This window comes from Myotis lucifugus, unplaced genomic scaffold, assembly GCF_000147115.1.
Source record: "Myotis lucifugus unplaced genomic scaffold, Myoluc2.0 scaffold_1044, whole genome shotgun sequence".
Classification (NCBI taxonomy): Eukaryota; Metazoa; Chordata; class Mammalia; order Chiroptera; family Vespertilionidae; genus Myotis; species Myotis lucifugus.
The window spans coordinates 1-16383 of NW_005872092.1; positions in this window are offsets into that span (position 1 = coordinate 1).

The window sequence follows — 16383 nt, forward strand, 5'->3', positions numbered from 1 at the left end:
GACCATAAACACTGCAATCAGAACTCAGATCTGTGTTTAGGAACCCATTGTCCCTAAGTAGGCCCTGGACACCAGACACCAGCTACCAGATGCAGACACAGGAGCTGAACCACCGGACCCTGACCCTGACACTGTCAGCAGGGCTCCAGACCAGGAGCCAAGGCCCTCCCATCGAAACCTAACCCGAACCCCTAAAGCCCTACTCCCCATCCCTGTACTGGTAAAACCCTGAACCCCTAAATGTCAAACATATGCTACTCCACAAAACATGGTGAGAATAAAGTACAAGAGAAAATGTTGCAACAAGAAACAATAGACAGCAGATGAATGAGTCTGATGCTAGTGAAGGACACTATACAGTTTTACATCAGACTTTTTCATTTGAGCCAAACTATGGACAATTGCCAGGAAGCATAATCTCAACATATTGGGATAATGCTCTGGGCAATGGGGGTTTTCCACTTTGTTTTATGCATTACAGTCAAAGGAGGAGGTGTAAGTGGGTCACATGAAATCCATTGGTGATAGATTAGGGAGGCGGGAGAAAGCAAAGGGCGGGGGAACCTCTGGGATTGGATAAAAGGTAAAATGATAGGCACAGGCCTCTTTTACTTAGGGGGTGCAAGATAGTTAACAGGCAACAATTAACATGATAACAAGAACAATGAAGGAACTTGTGGTCTCTGTCTTGGTGCCCAGGCACATTTGGTTGTGCCCTGAGGAGTCTGGAAAAAAGGGAAGTTACAAGTTACCCAGAATTTTCAAGCATATGTTCTCATAGATGCAAAAAGACAATAAGCTCAGTTAAGGTCAAGATTGACCATGTCGGTGAAGATTCCGGCCTAGGAGGTGACTACTCACCCAAACTGCTTTTAGTTAAAGTTTTCATTTCGGACCATCCTGTGTGGTGACTTTAGGTGCAGACTTTGCAAGACCGCCATGCAGGCCTTCCCTGAGCTTGCCAGGTTGGCATCTGGCCTCTTTCGTCCAGAACACAAAAGGCCTGCCTTCACGGGCAGACAACCCTGGGATCACAGCAGGCACAAGTTGGGGGACATCTTGAACGTCAGTGGGGCAGTAGCAGGGAAGGTTCTGGAAACCAGGTGTGGAAATATCACCTCTCGGTCTGACTCAGGGAAAATGAGGTTGAGGGTCAGATCTCCTGCCTCTGGCATAGAAATAAAGAGCTCTTGGAAACCAAGGAGCCCTAAGGCTAAACACCGCTCTCCTTTGGAGGCCTGCTTAGCACAGATGTTGGGTCGTTTTTAATTTTTTTTTAAAAAATAATTTCGCAACTTGACCATGGTGATTCCATTTTAATTATTATTTTTTAATCCTCACCTGAGGATATTTTTCTACTGATTTTCAGAGAGAGTGGAAGAGAGAAGGAAAGACAGAGAAATATCGATATGAGAGAAACATAGATTGGTTGCCTCCTGCACGAACCCCAACCAGGGCTGAGAAGGAACCTGCAACTGAGGTACGTGCCCTTGACCGGATTCGAACCCAGGACCCTTTGGTCCACAGGCCAACTCTCTATCCACTGAGCCAAACCAGCTAAAGCTAATTGTTGTTGTTTTTTATTGATTGATTTTTTACAGGGAGAGAAAGAGAAAAAATTGTTTTTCCACTTGTTGACTCATTACTTGGTTGCTTCTTGTATGTGCCCTGACAGGAGATGGAACTGCAGCCTGGGGGCTGGGAACGACAATCTAATCATCTGCGCTACAGCCAGGGCTGTCGGGTCTCATTCGAATGTCCAAGCGGCTGGTCTCAAGCCCTGGCCGCCTGCACCCCCATACCTGCCTGAAGCGACCCTGGGTCTGGGGAGCCCTCTGGCCCGGATGCACCGTGGGGCTCCGTGCGGCCAGCAGGCGGCACTACAGGACCATTCAGGAGGCCTCAGCCCGGGCTTCCTGCAGAGACCATTGTTCTGTGCAGCTTGAGGGGCCCGGAAGTGAGGGCTCAGGGCCAGGGGGCGAGGCTGCAGACGGGAGGGCGCGCAGTGGGCCGTGCCCTGCACCTCTACCCTGTGCTCTCTGTTCCTCTGTGAACAGCCAGGGGTGGGGTCAGCCCTGGATGCCTGTTTCATGGAGGAGAGGAGAGGCTGGGGCGGGACAGGACCCACAGCACAGGCAGCGCATCCGTCCCTCCCTCCCTCCGCGTCTCAGGGCCGCCTGGGCCCTGGATCCCCAGCCTGCCCACCAGGCTGAGGGTGTGTGCAATGCAAGGGTGTATGAACGTGTGTGGGTGACTATGTGTGGGAGATGTGGGCATGTTATCTCTGTGCGTACATGTGTGCGTGCTGTGGGAGTGATCATGGGTATGGGTACAGGTGTGTGTTGTGGGTGTGTTGTGTGTATGTGTGTGAGCATGTGGGTGGTGTGGGTGTCTGGGTGTATCTCAGGGTCTGGTGTGCCGGTGCCAAGTGGGCACGCCTGGCATCTGAGTGTGCGTGTGGTTCCATGTCTGTTTGAGCCTGCCAGCGTCCTCTCTTCCCCAGCCCAAGAATTCACACAGGCTGTAGTGCCAGTGTGTCTGCACATGGTCTGAGCCATTTCTCCTCCTCACTCTAAGATGCTTGACACCATCCCTGCTGACACTGAGGCGCCCGGAGATGTGGCCGCGCCTGAAGGGGGTGCTCGGGGAAACTCATCAGCCCCCATTGCTGCAGAAGCAGTGGCCACTGTGCCCACATTCAGCAGAAAGGCCCGGCTGCCTCCGTTTAGAGGTCATGTGGCCAGGCTTCCTGGAGCCAGAGGGTGACTCAGTTCCAGAAGGCTCCACAGTGCCCCCCACCCACGCATGCCCCAGAGAAAGCCACATGCTCCTCTGCCCATGCAGCAGGCGTGCCCGGCCCAGCAGGGGGGTGCTGTTCCCGGCTGCCTCACCCAGCCTCCTCGGAGCTCCCCCCACCCACCCCTCTGCCAGGTGCCCACACCTTGCAGCCGCAGCAGACATGCACTGCAGAGGAAGCTTTGGAGAGAGCTCTCTTCACACCCTGGGTCTTCCCTCTTGTGCATTAGCAAGTGGCACAGAAACAGCCAGTCTGTGAGAAGCTACCTGATGACGTCTCAGAGCCTTAAGGCAGGAGCTGCTCCCTGAGAGTCACACAAAGTGAGTGGTCAGCCTGGCATGGGCCGTCCTGAGTCGATGACAAAGAAAGAAAGGAGTGTGAACAGGCTGGTAGACAGTCAGTACTTGGCTAAGGTTGTCACCAAAAACTCAGAGTGAAAGCCAGGACCACACCCAGTCTCTCTGGTGGCTCCACAGCTTGGAGTCTGATCTTATCCATCAATCAGGCTTGTGTTGCTCAAGTACCCTCTTCTGGCAGGACCAGCAATGGGGGCCTGAGCTGCAGGGACCCAGCCATGTGGGGTCAGGATTCAGGCCCACGGAGCTGTCCCTGACCAGTATGCTGGCCTCTGGGTGAGCGAGAAGCTGGGGAGGCTGGGGGAAGCTTTCTGATATCTGTGCTTAGATACTGAACTTTGCCATTTGGACTTTCTGAAAGGAAAGCTAGCCTTCCAAACATTCACCACAGGGACAAGCGGGGGCAGGCCTTGGAGATGCGGGGCTGGGCAGAGCTTCGAGGCATCCAGGCAGGGTTCCACAATGCTTACACGTTTAAATCTGCAAAGCTCCACATGCACTCACAATGGAATCAGACCTGAGAAGAGCAAGGCCTTTTGTTAATAAGCTCCAGCACTCGCTCCCGTGGCAGGTCAGGGAGTGCAGGGCAGCTCTCGGCTGAGACCAGGCACAGAAAGGGCCACATGCAGGGAGGATTGACCAGGAGCAGGCCCTCCCTCTGCGGGCCTCTCCCAGGAGACGGGGCTGGAAACTCTGGGTCCGTCAGCCGTCATACCCTGAAGGTCAGGGCACAGGCTGTGCGAGGCTGACACTGGGAGAAATCGCTGTCTTGGCTCCACAATATAAAACAGAAAACTGCTTTTGAGCCTCTGGGCTACTCTCTAGGGAGACCCCACAGGTGTCTGTTTGGGGGATTTCCTGGAAAGGACATGTTCCCAAACATGCCTCCTCCTCAGCCCAGTTTCCCTTGCTCCCCCTACCCCCAGAGGACCCCACTACTAGGAGGTGGAGCCCTGACTCAGGCGGGGCCAGGGCCAGCCGGATGTGTGTGGGCCAAACCCGGGATGAGCTGGACCCCCACCAACTTCCACGGCCCATGGGAAGCCCTGTCCCTCAGGCCGGGGCTCGGGAGGAGGTCCCTCCCGGCACAAGCCCATGGGGCGGTGCTCCCCCTGCAGGAGAAGCTGTTGGCTGTTCTACGTGTTCCATGGGGCCCTTTTAGTCAGCTCAGAGCTCCATTCAGAACTGACTTAGACTCACGAGGTGATGATTCGCTGACGGTCAGTGAGAACCCGTGGCCAGTGGGTGCCAAGGGTCCTCAGACTCATGTTGTGCCTCCCCGGACCTCAGTCCCCAAAGTGATGTGAGGCCCCTGCGCGCGCGCGCGCGCACACACACACACACACACACACACACACACACACGCACACCCCGCCTCACAGTCACCTGTACCAGAGCCTTTCTCTGTGACCTAGAAGGGCCGTGGTCACGGCCATGGGCCCTGGGGCTCGCGGCCCCACTCCCCCGCTGATGGACAGCAGCGCTGCGGCAGCTGCTGAGTAGGACAGTGTGACATCGGCTCAGTGTCCCTGTGGCCACATGGGTCCTGGTCGCCACAAGTCAACCAGAGGCCTTGCTGTGCCCAGGGCCTCGGGGCGACGCCCACCACCTCCCCGTCAGGGTGAAGGCACGGGTGGCCCACCCAGCAGACCACGCTGAATACCCACCAGCTGTGCTCTGTCCCTGGAAACCAGTGTCCCCGGCCGGGCAGACCTGTGACACGCTTGCCTGGTACACAGGCAGCGTCTGCGTGGGAAGGTCTGAGCCAGGACACAAACACCCAGCAGGTGGCTCCAGAGGTAGAGGTCTCAGCCCCGAGAGGTGAGGTCAGACGGACAACTGACCTGCGCCGGGAGGAGGAGCCGAAGACGCTGCCTCCACTTTCCTGTCTGTGGGATGAGCCCGATCCTGTGCTTCCTGCGACAGCCATGCATCATCACATCCGCTTGGAGAACTATTTTTAACTGATTTATGGATTTCTTCGATGAGGAAGACATCAACTTCTGTTTCAGTCTGTCTTACAGGAAAATGTTGCAACTGTGCTCAGCTCAGCAACATGAATTGCTGCCCGTCTCGGCTCCAAAGTCCCATCAAAATTAATGAGGCTGGAAATGTGAGGCAGCTCGGATGCCACTCACGTTGAAGAGGAGGAAACTCGAGTTGTCGCCTTTTGTAGAATTCCACACGCCCGCTGCTGGGCCCCAGCACAGACGCCAACGATGTCAGGTGGTTCCCGCTCCTGGTCCTTCTGGGGGGGGCGGGGGGTGCTCAGGGATGCCAGGGGGCCCAGGGCCGTCATCACCTGCAGCGCCCGTCCTTAGGGGAGTGTTTCTCAAGGGCACCGTAGTGGCCAACACCCCCCCTCCTCTCTGGGGAGGGGCCCATGGCTCCTGCCCCCTGACCAAGCTCCACCCCTGCGGTGGCCAGGCAGGGTCCCGACTCAGTCCCCACAGCTCCCTCCCACTCGCCGGGGCCTCTACTTCTCTCACATTTCGTGTTTTTTTTTTTAATCCTCACCCGAGGATATTTTTCCATTGATTTTTAGGGAGAGTGGAAGAGAGAGGGAAAGACATAGAGAAACATCAATGTGAGAGAAGCACATCAATTAGTTGCCTCCTGTACACTCCCGACCAGGGCCCGGGCTGGGGAGGAGCCTGTAACCGAGGTACATGCCCTTGACGGGAATCGAACCTGGGAACCTTTGGTCTGCAGGCTGACACTCTATCCACTGAGCCAAACTGGCCAGGGCTCTCACGTTTCTTAACCTCTCTCCTCACACTCTGACCCAGAAGCACAGCCGGGCTCCCTGACAGGCATCCTCCACTGAGCACCGGGCTGAGAGCAGCTGGTAAATGGCCGAGGAGAAGCAGGAAGAAGCAGGGATGTGCACCCAGGGGCTGTGTGCAGGGTCAGGGTCGGGGGGAGGGGCAGCCAATAGACACAGGCCAGGAGCAGGTGGAAGAAAGGGGTCAGCCAAACAGAGAGGGGACTTGTCAGGAAGTGGTGCCTCCAGTGCCCAGAGATCAGCCCCCAGGGCCCTTGCATGGCCTGGCCTGTGGGGAAGGGACCCCTTTCCCGTGCAGGCAGGTGCTACCTGACCACCTTTCGCAGGTGAAAGGCTGAGACTCAGAGATGTGGGCCCGAGCCCCGCAAGCAGCGCCATCTTCGCCCTCAGATCAGAGTTCCCTCCTAGCAGAAGCCCAGCCCGAAGCCCACTGTCAGCTTCCCTGGCATCTCTGGGCCTGTCTGGCCTGGCTGGGCATGACCTCTTGAGGCAGTTGCCTCCCCAGAAGCCTCAGCAGCCTCTACCCTGAGGGTCATCTCTGTCCTGAGGTCACCAGGGTGAGGGGGCCTCACCAAACACAGATACTGGCCTCACTGCAGCCAAGTTGCCTGGAGGCTGTGGGGTTCCTCCCTCCTCCCAGCCCCACCCCCACACTCTCTTCTAGAAGAAGCAGGAGGAGGTAAGGGCCCCAGGGCCTGGCACAGGCTCTGTCAGGACCCGGGGCCAGCTCCCCAGTGCTTCCCACAGTTTAATCGACAGATGACCCTTTTGGAGAAGAGGAGCCTGAGGCTGGGTTGGCTCAGCCGGGGGCCAGGCACTGGGGGCCAGGCCCTGGGGGACCAGCACCAGCTGTGAGGGCAGGGCCTGGACGCAGCCCAGGAAGCCGGCTCCAGGGCCTCGCTCTATAATTTGTGTCCTCTGGGGCTCGTGAGAGCTAGGATTTGATGTGGAAAGAATGGTTCCACTCTGTCTCACCCCATGCCCCAAAATAAATGCCCATAGATTAGAGGCGGAAGCGTCATTATAAAAGCACTGGAGGGAAGACAAGGGCGTATATGCAGGCCCTCAGGCCCGACGGGGACACGACGGGGGAGACGCAGATCCAAAGCCTGAAAGGAAACAATCGACAGCTGCTACAGAAAACCTGAGCTTCTGTGTGATGAGGAAACACCCCTAGAAAGGGTACATGCTGCCCGGCCAGCGTGGCTCAGTGGTTGAGCGTCAACCTGTGAACCAGGAGGTCACGAGCAATTCCTGGTCGGGACACACGCCCGGGTTGTGGGCTCCATCCCCAGTGTGGGGTGTGCAGGAGGCAGCCAATCAGTGATTCTCTCTCATCATTGATGTTTCTATCCCTCTCTCGCCCTCTTCCTTCTTCTCTGAGATCAATAAAAAAATAAAAATAAAGGTTTCATGTTTCCTGACACCCTGGAAACAGACCCTTGCAAGGTAAACACAAGCACTGATACCCATGACATAGGAAACCCCACAAATCAGTCAGAATAACACCAAAGACCCCCATAGACAGTGGCAAAGGAGAACAGGAAGAACATTGAACCACCTGACCGAGCCCAACAGAACATGCAATCTCCACATTACCATACAAGTAAGAAGTCGAAATATTTTCTGACAAGTGCTGGTCAGAACAGCCTCTGGGAGGTGACGGGAGCCTCGAGAATATCTGTGCGCCCCAGAAACAGCCCCTGAGGCACCAAGCTCTGGGCTTTCACTTTTCAGGAGACACATGTCATGGAGAACTCAGACCCCTAAGGCCACCCTGGGGCAGGCCCTTCCTCTGGGACACTCAGCTCCCAGCCCCTTGCTGACCAGGGGGGCTGGAGGCAGGGAGACTGCCCCTGCCTGTATCTGGCTGCCCTGGCTCCCCACTGTCTCCTCCCTGCAGACTTCCCTTGGCCACCAACCAGGCCACTGGGGGTCCCCGACCCCGATGTTCTGTACCTTCCTGGAGAGCCCCCTCTGCAGGGGGGCTTCCTCTCAAGCCCCTTCGGCAGCCTCTGCTGGGTTCTCACAGGCCCTGAGGAGGAAGGAGGCCTGAGGCAGATCAGGAAGCAGACCCTGAGGGGGTGGCTCAGGGCACTGCCCCCCCTGCTCTGCAGGAGGCCTCATCCTGCCACTCCCCCGGGGGGGGGGGGGGTGAACCAGCCCCTCCGCCCCCTCGTCCCTCCAGGGCAGGGCTCTGCGTGGGCAGCTCTGGCCCTTCTCTCTGGGACAACTTGGAGTCTCCGAGAGCCACGGCCCCTGGTGTGTGCATGACTTTGGAATGAATTGCGGTGACTCTGCCTTCCGGAGAGTTCCATCTCTAATTTATATGCGCCATCAGCCAGTTATTTGATCCAGATGCCTGTGAAACACTCTGTGCAGCAGAACGTCCTGCACGGGGGTGGCGGCCGGGCAGGGTTCCCGGCTCATGAATCAGGGAGTGGGTCTGAGGGGGAACACACCCCCTTTCCCAGGAAACGTGGGACTGGTTCCAGGTGCTTTTCCCGCCCCCGGGATGGGGCCCCCCCAGGAGGGAGTGGGGGTGGGGTGGGCTGCGTGGCAGCTGAGGGTGTGGGGTGGGGACAGACCAGCACAGGAAGGACCCTCTGCCCACAGGGAGGGCTCAGTGGCGGCTGGATGTGGGGTAGCCCTGGGGGCGCTTAGGAGCTTGGCCACCTCTGGCCCTCAAGCTTCCCTTGGGGGGACACGATTCTGTGAGAACAACCTCCGCTCCTACGCGTCCCTCAGTATCCACCCCAGACCTCAGAACATTTCCAGAAGCCGCCCCTCCCAGGCCCTAGCCTGTGTCTCTCTCCTGACTGCCCCCTGGGTCTTCTCCATGGGCAGCCACAGAGATGTGGGGACACCGGTCGATGGCATCTCCTCTGCTGGTTGCCTCTCCAGGCTCTCAACTCACTCAGAGTCATGCCACAGACCCTGTTGCCCAGGACCTCGCGATGCCCCACACCACACCCCCCAAGGCTCAGGGACCTGCATGACACTCCCTTCTCCCATGGCCTGACACCACTGCCTGCTGCACTACCAGGCAGCTATGTTCCAGAAGGACACACTGTGGGCTGTTTCCACCGACTGTCCCAAAAGCTGACCCCGACCATCATGGGGACCCCCGACACACACTGCACTCACTCGCTAGTGTGCGGGGATCATCCTTGGGAGCTGGGGAGTCAGGAGGGGACACCATATGCCCACCCTGGCCTTGCCCAGCAGAAGACACATTCCTACCTCTGGGCCACTCAGGGTCCCGGCCCCCCGCTGCTGAACAGCGAGGCTGAGGGGGGCCCCAAGTCAGGGCAGCCAGGCCACCTCACTCAGGTGTTCTCTGATGAGCCCAACACCTCAGAGCCACCAAAGGCAGGAGCTGGCCTGGCTTCACATATGACTCTGGAATTTTAAGAACAAAATACTTTTTAGGTTAACGTGGGCCAGAACCAATTTTCTGCCCCAAACCAAGGTCTAGGGGGACCTCATCCCCACCAGGGGTGTGTCTGTAAGGAATGACCACAGACTGGAGTCACATCCAAAAGACACTGGTGCTGATTCTAAGGGCAGAGACTGCAGGGCCTGGGGGTGAGCGGGGACACCCCCCAACCCACCCCATAGCTGCAGCCCTGTCTCCTAATCTGTGGACTCTGCTCTATGTGGACCCCAGCCCCCCCAGCTGCTGGGCCCCCTTGAGGTCCCCCTGCAGCCCAGACTCCTCATTCATCGCCTCCACTCCATCCTGAACTCTGGAGCCCTCAGCTCCCCGTAAGGCCCCTCTCCAGGCAGACAGGGACCGCCCAGGGGTTACAGGGTGGGTTTGAGACAGGCACAGGCACCGCCCACAGGGTCCCTAGGGTCCTCCCATCTGTGGCAGGAGCCAGGGTCTGAAGCCAAACCCCGGGCGCAGAGCAAGGCGGGCGCCGGAGCAGGCTGCTTGGAGCCTCAGGAAGAGTGTCTACCTCCCGACTCCCCCCGGGAGATGAGGGGCTCTGCTGACAGCCCTCAACCTCTGACCTGTCCATGTCTGGTTCCCTGGCCCCCAGAGCAGCCCCTCCAGGGTCCAGAGAAGGACAATGGGAGGCGGTGAGCTGGGGGCCCAAGCAGGTCGCTGGACAGAACACCATCAGGGCGCCACCCCACGAGGCAGAGCTGACAAAGGATGGAGATGTCAGTCCTGGGCCTGCAGGACACCCCTGTGCAGAGGCTGCTGGGGGGAGGGTGGGACCCCAAGGCCTGGGGAGCACCCCATGTCTCCAGGACAGGCAGTTGTGGCAGGGTTTTGATCCCAGCAAACCTGCTCGTTCTCATGGTAAATGAACAGATTTTCATTTCAGGATTTTCACACGTGTTCAAACAGGAAATAAAGCATGTGAGAAAGAGTGCCCCCTACACACTCCCAGAGCAGCAGGCTCCTCCTGTGGCCTCCATCCCGCCCGCCTACACACTGCCCAGGGGGACCCAGCACGGCCAGGTCCCCTCCAGGCCCCGTGTTCCTGGGATGCTTTTTCTCAGAAGCATTTACTACATGCACACCCCCCCCAACAGATATGCAAGCACACACATACATGCACACGTGAACATACATGCTTCACACATGCACAGGTGCTGTGCGTGCTATCAGAACACATGGTAAAGAGGAGGCATGTAGATCCCAGTTCTAACCAGAGCGTGTGCACAGAGCATCGGACCTCCCCAGGCCAGGACCTCACATAGCCAACAAACAAGGAACACAGCCCTGAGCAGCCCGCAGGGAGCTCTTCTGGGCAGCAAGATGGGGGAGGGGGGTTGGCAAGACAGAAGGCAGGGGGCGTGCAGCCCAGACAGGGGCCCAGCAGATACAGGCTGGGTGAGGCTCAGGCCAGGCAGGTGCAGTGCATCCAAGGACTGAGGGGTGTGTGTGCACATTGCATGGTGGATGGGTGAACGGACAGATGATAGATTGGGTGATGGATGGTTAGATGACATCCCTCTGGCCTTCACTGTGGCCCCTGGGAAAGCAGTCCTGCCTCTCCCCTTCCTCCTCGTCACGCCCGGATCCTCTCCAAGCCGGCTTTCATCCCTAGTCCACCAAAAAGGCGCTGGCTGACCACCCCTCTGCTCAATCAGGGGAAATTTTCAGCCTCATCAGGATGGTCAGCAACCTCCAACCCAGAGTGACCCTTCCTCCAGGAAGAGCCTTCCTTTTCCTATCACTCCTGGCCACTCCCTGAGGCCTGCATCCTACGTCCTGATGGCTGTGCCCCCTCACTGTCCCTGGCTGGTCCTCTGAGTCCCATGGCCCCTGGATTACTTTTCTGTTGCTGCTATAACAGGGTCCCACTTTTATTACCTTCCAGCCTGGAGGTCAGGAGACCCCACCCAAGTGTCAGCAAAATGGACGTCCTCCTGAGATTCACTCATTGCTTCGTTTTCCAATCAGCAAGGCCATCACTTTGCTTCTGTCCCTATGTCCCCTCTGAGTGACACCGCTCCTCCCTCTCGAACCCGGGCCACCTGGATAATCCAGGGAAATCTTCTCATTTGAAAGTCCTTAATTCAATGCACTGCTACACCCCCTTTGCCACGGAAGGTAGCCTATTTACAGGTTTGGGGGGATTAAGATGTGGGTGCCATTATTCTGTTGACCGCAGTCTGATCTCTGGCCTCCAAAGATACAAAAATCCTTTATGTAAATAGTCACGCCACCACAATATCTCTAAAAGTCTTACAAATTACAGTATCAAGTCAAAATCCCCCCAAAAAAACCTCTCATGTAAATCCAATCAATTCAAAAGTCCCAAATCTTGTCGCCTGAATAATTTAGGCCCATGTGGGTGAGGCTCTGGGTAGAACCATCCCGGGGCATAATTCCTCTCCACCTGTGAACCCGCCTGCAGCTTCTGTGCTCGACACCACAAACTTCTGAGAAGCAAACATTTCCCTGAACTGCTAGAACTGGCAAGGCCGTCTGCTACACAGTATTGTTGTCATGAGAGCAGATGCACAGAGAATTTGGTGCCAAAAGTGGTGAGTTGCCATTATAAGACCTGAAATGCATGCCACTGGCCCAGAGGCTAGGAGGTGAAGAACCTGCTGTAGAAAGTCGGGAAATGGCAACTTGTGTTACGTGATAATAATAATAATAAAAAAGGCACTAAAACAGATTCCTGCAACAACCCAGAAAACAGGAAACACACCTACTGCAATCTGGTTTTGCATGAAGACCTTTCCAAGCAAAATATCACTCGAGCAAATTGGTGGTTAGCCCTGCATTTGAGAAAGCACCTCCCGGAAAAAGAAGCTCAGAGAAGAATGGGCAAACTTGCAGCAGCATCGAGAGGGGAAAGAGAGAGCCCAGAAAATCTAGCCCGTAAAGGGCTGAAAACAGAGACTGTTCGATCGATAATGAGTAACATCGAGGAGCGCCTTGAGGACCTGGCTGCTCGGACGGCATCCCTGAACGGCTGCTGGTCAGCACCAGGGCGGCCAGCGGCAGCTCTCAAGGCTACAGAGGCTCCCCAAGGTGGGTTCCCGCTGCAGTCTCGGGACTTCTGCCTTCCTGTGCTGTGTTTTCAGAAATTGGAACAGCCCTTAGCAGCCACCCTGTCCGTCATCCTGTTATGAAGGAAACACACAGAGGGAAAGGGAGTGTGAGTTCGCGCGGACAATAAATAGCGGTGTGCCAGCAGGAAGCGTGCCATGCGGGGAGGCGAGAGCCGCTGCCCGCAGACACCAGCCTCTGCCCTGAGCTCACCCTTGTCGGTCTCTGTTCTCTGCCAACAGACTTTTTTTTTCAAACCCGCCTTGGTCAGGTTGCAGGATGGGGCAGAGGGCCCTTTGCCCTCTAAACCCACCCCACCCCCCTTTTTTTTTTAAATACGTGTTTATGATCTTAGAAAGAGAGAAAAGGAGAAGGAGAGAGAGAAACTGATGAGAGAGAAACATCAGTGGACTGCCTCCTGCACCTGCCCTCATGAGGATCGAGCCCCAAACATGGGCATGTGCCCTGACGGGGAATCAAACTGGTGACCTCTCGGTGCCGAAGACAATGCTCAACCAACTGAGCCACACCGGTCCGGGCTGTCCTTCACTCTTGTGAGGAGACCTTCCTTGGCCTCAGCCCCTAGGACCTGCGCCAGGACCCCCGGGTCCACCACATTTGCCTGTCCTGCCCTGCCCGGTGAAAGGGCTCATCCCGGGGAGGGAGGCACTTTGGAAGCTGTGGTCCTGCCTTTCGCCTGAGAAAGGCTGCACGGTCAGCAAAAGGAAATCTGGAATGTGGAGCCACGTCCGTTCACTTCCCAGCTGTGTGGCCCTGAGCAAGTTACCTAACCTCTCTGAGTCCCGTCATCCGTGATTGTGAACCAGAACTACTGCCAAGGCCAGTCCTGAGATGGAGAGGGTGAGGGAGACGTGTGTGTTCTCCAGAAGACGGCCGAGCGATTCATGAAAAGCCTCACTCGTGGCGACGGTGGAAGCCCAGGACGAGGAGACAGTGAAGACGATGACGGAACCTCTGCCATGGTGATGTCCCTGACGCTGTGGCTGGGAATGTGTCACCTCTGTCAACGTCACGGAAGTCCTGACACGCACCCGGCATTTTCGCAGCAACGAGTTGTGCCAGAGGAAAAGCGGGCACCTCAGGAACTAGTGGGTCCCAGGCTGGACCCGAAGACGGAGCACGAGCAGGAATGAGGCAGGACGGCGCGGGACCAAAAAGGAGAAGAGGCCAAAGGTCAGCTACTTTGTCAGCAACTGTTTTTGGGGAGAAACACAAAACTTTTTGCGAGCAGCCCTGTGGTCACGGTAGAGCCGGCCTTTCTCTTCGCTTGGAAAACGGAGTTTTAAATCAGTTTGGATGTCAGCAATGCAAATTCTTTCAACATTCATCTTTTGCATAGCAAATCTACTTCTCCCAGCCACACCACAAGAAACTTTTGTCCACATTTTTGCAATTTCCAGTGGAAGCAGATACGACTTAGCTTGGTAGGCTGTTTCTTTTCCTGGGGTTTTCTTCTTCTAATGGGAACCAGCCACCTGCCCTGTGACGCCCTCTGGGCTCCCACCCACAGAGGGGCATCTGGATATTGGACACCCCCACTCCCCACCATGGTCCTCCGCAGCACCAGGCATCGCCCCCCCCCCAGCTCTCACCCACCCTGCAGGTGTCTGTAGGTCTAACTCTAATCCCTCTGACAACCCCAGAGGCTGAGATTTGAGGTTTTGCTTGTTGGCCCTTCGGCACAGGACCTGTTCATACCATTTGCCCATTTTGCAGGTGACTCCTGTCTTTTTCATTTTTAAAAATATAGTTTTATTGATTTCAGAGAGAGGAAGGGAGAGGGAGAGATAGAAACATCAATGAATCAATGATGAGAGAGAATCATTGACCGGCTGCTTCCTGCATGCCCCCCCACCCCCGCCCCCCAAGGGAATCGGCTCACAACCTGGGCATGTGCCCTTGACCAGAATTGAACCTGGGACCCTTCAGTCCACAGGCCGACACTCTATCCACTGAACCAAACCAGCTGGGGCTCCTGTCTATTTTCTAGTCGGCAGGAAAGAATTTCTTGTATGTTCCAGATATTAGTCCCTCGTTGGTTTGGGAAGTTGTCGATGCCTTGGCTCGATCTGTCTTGGTTAGAGTTTATTTGGAGACAACACTTGTACAGTCGTCCCATTTGGTCCCCAGGAGTGAATGAAGGAGGCACCGCCCAATTGACAGGCGAGGAACGCAGGCTCAGAGAGGCTCAGCACCTGCCCAATGCCTGGGTGTTTGTCAGGAAGGCTGGGTCCAGACTGGGGGTGGGGGGGCTGGCCTGCCGGTCCTGGCCCTGCCCTTCTCCATAGGACTCAACTACACGTCGGTCTCCTGAACACGTGGTCGGTGCAGGAAGCTCCCTTGGTGTGAGGTGTGTGGATATCAGTGCTTGCGGGATTTCAGTCTGGGCATCATAAAAGGGGCTTTTGTGTTCCTTAAAAAGCCCAAAAGGTTCAATTCAGTGAAACCACTTTAAAATGTTCTGCCTGGTGTCGTGTGACTGCTGGACCAAGTGTTTCATTTTTCATCCTGACATTGCAGCCTCAGTGACCTGCCCAGCAGGCCAAGGCGCCCTGGGGCTACACTGGAGGCTGCTCCCCCACACCCATCCCCTTGCCGTCTCTAGAGAGTGGGGGCATCGGCGTGCAAAGGAGCCCTCTCCGGCAGAGTGCCAGGGTGTGCCCAGCAACCTCCCGCCGTTCCCACAAGGCTTTGGAGCCAGGGCTCCACATGAACCCCCCTGGGAGCCATCTTGCTTTGCAATGTTGCTTCCCCCCTGTGCCCTGGCACCCAGCCGGGCCACCAAGTGGGTCCTGATCCCGCACCCTGGGCAGTGTGTGCCTGGGGCAGTGGGCAGCCGGGCATGGCTTTTATGGGAGAAAAGGAACTTTCTGAACAAACTCGAGCCCCTGGGTGCCGGCAGCCAATTCCAGCATGTCAGCAAGGGCTGAATCATCTGGAGTGGCAGGGCATTTCCCCAAACCTGAAAAGGGATGATTGCTTGCTGCTAGACAGCTCAGGGCATCTTAATCTACATGTTATTGCCTCCTACTGGCCAAACACCTAAACAGCCGTAGGCAAATTCCCCCATTCTGACAACGCTTGTGTAGATGAAACCTGACCCTTTGATGTGTATATCTCTGCCTCGCCTCAGGACAATTTGTGTTAATAAAAAGCATGGGGTCCTGAGATGAGGAGATCTTAGTTTCTTTGGCTAGGTTCCACTGACCCCCAAATGCCTTTCAAAATTATGCTTCATCTCTGGACTCTTTATTAAGTTACACACAGCCCTTCTCCAGATTGCTGAACCCTTCTAGTTGCCGGAACAAGAACCCCGTCACCTGGGGCCCCTGAGCCAGATGGAGCAAGGACAGGGCCCCTCGAGGCCTCAAAGCCAAAACCAGCCCCATATCCTGTTTTCCACAAGGTTGGCTCTCAAAAGCAGGGTCACCTCCCGGAAAGCGAATGTTTTCCACACACTGACAACATGAAATACTGAGTCTGGCACCAGGGCCCCGAGAATGAACGAGGGACGAGGCGGGGAGTTCGCATGGACGGTGGAGCCCAGCCAGCACCAGACGCCAAGCACGGCTCACAGGGGGTGTTTGCCATCCAGTTGTTACAAAACATTTAATAATAAAAAACATAACACCTTCCTAGGAGGAGGAGAGAGATGCACCAGGAGGAAGTTGGGAAGACTCAACATCCATTAGAGAGAGCGAGAGAGAGACGAGGGAACTGGCGCTGCCGTGAGGGCTTTCGGCAGGGACGCTCCCAGAGCTGCCTCTGTCCCCAGCAGCATCCAGCCCGAGGGGCCTCACAGGTCCACACACCTGCTGGACACACACCTGAGCACCTGTCGGACCCCAGCCTGCCTGACATATCCCCTCCACAATATCCCTACGAACTCCCACACCCAGGG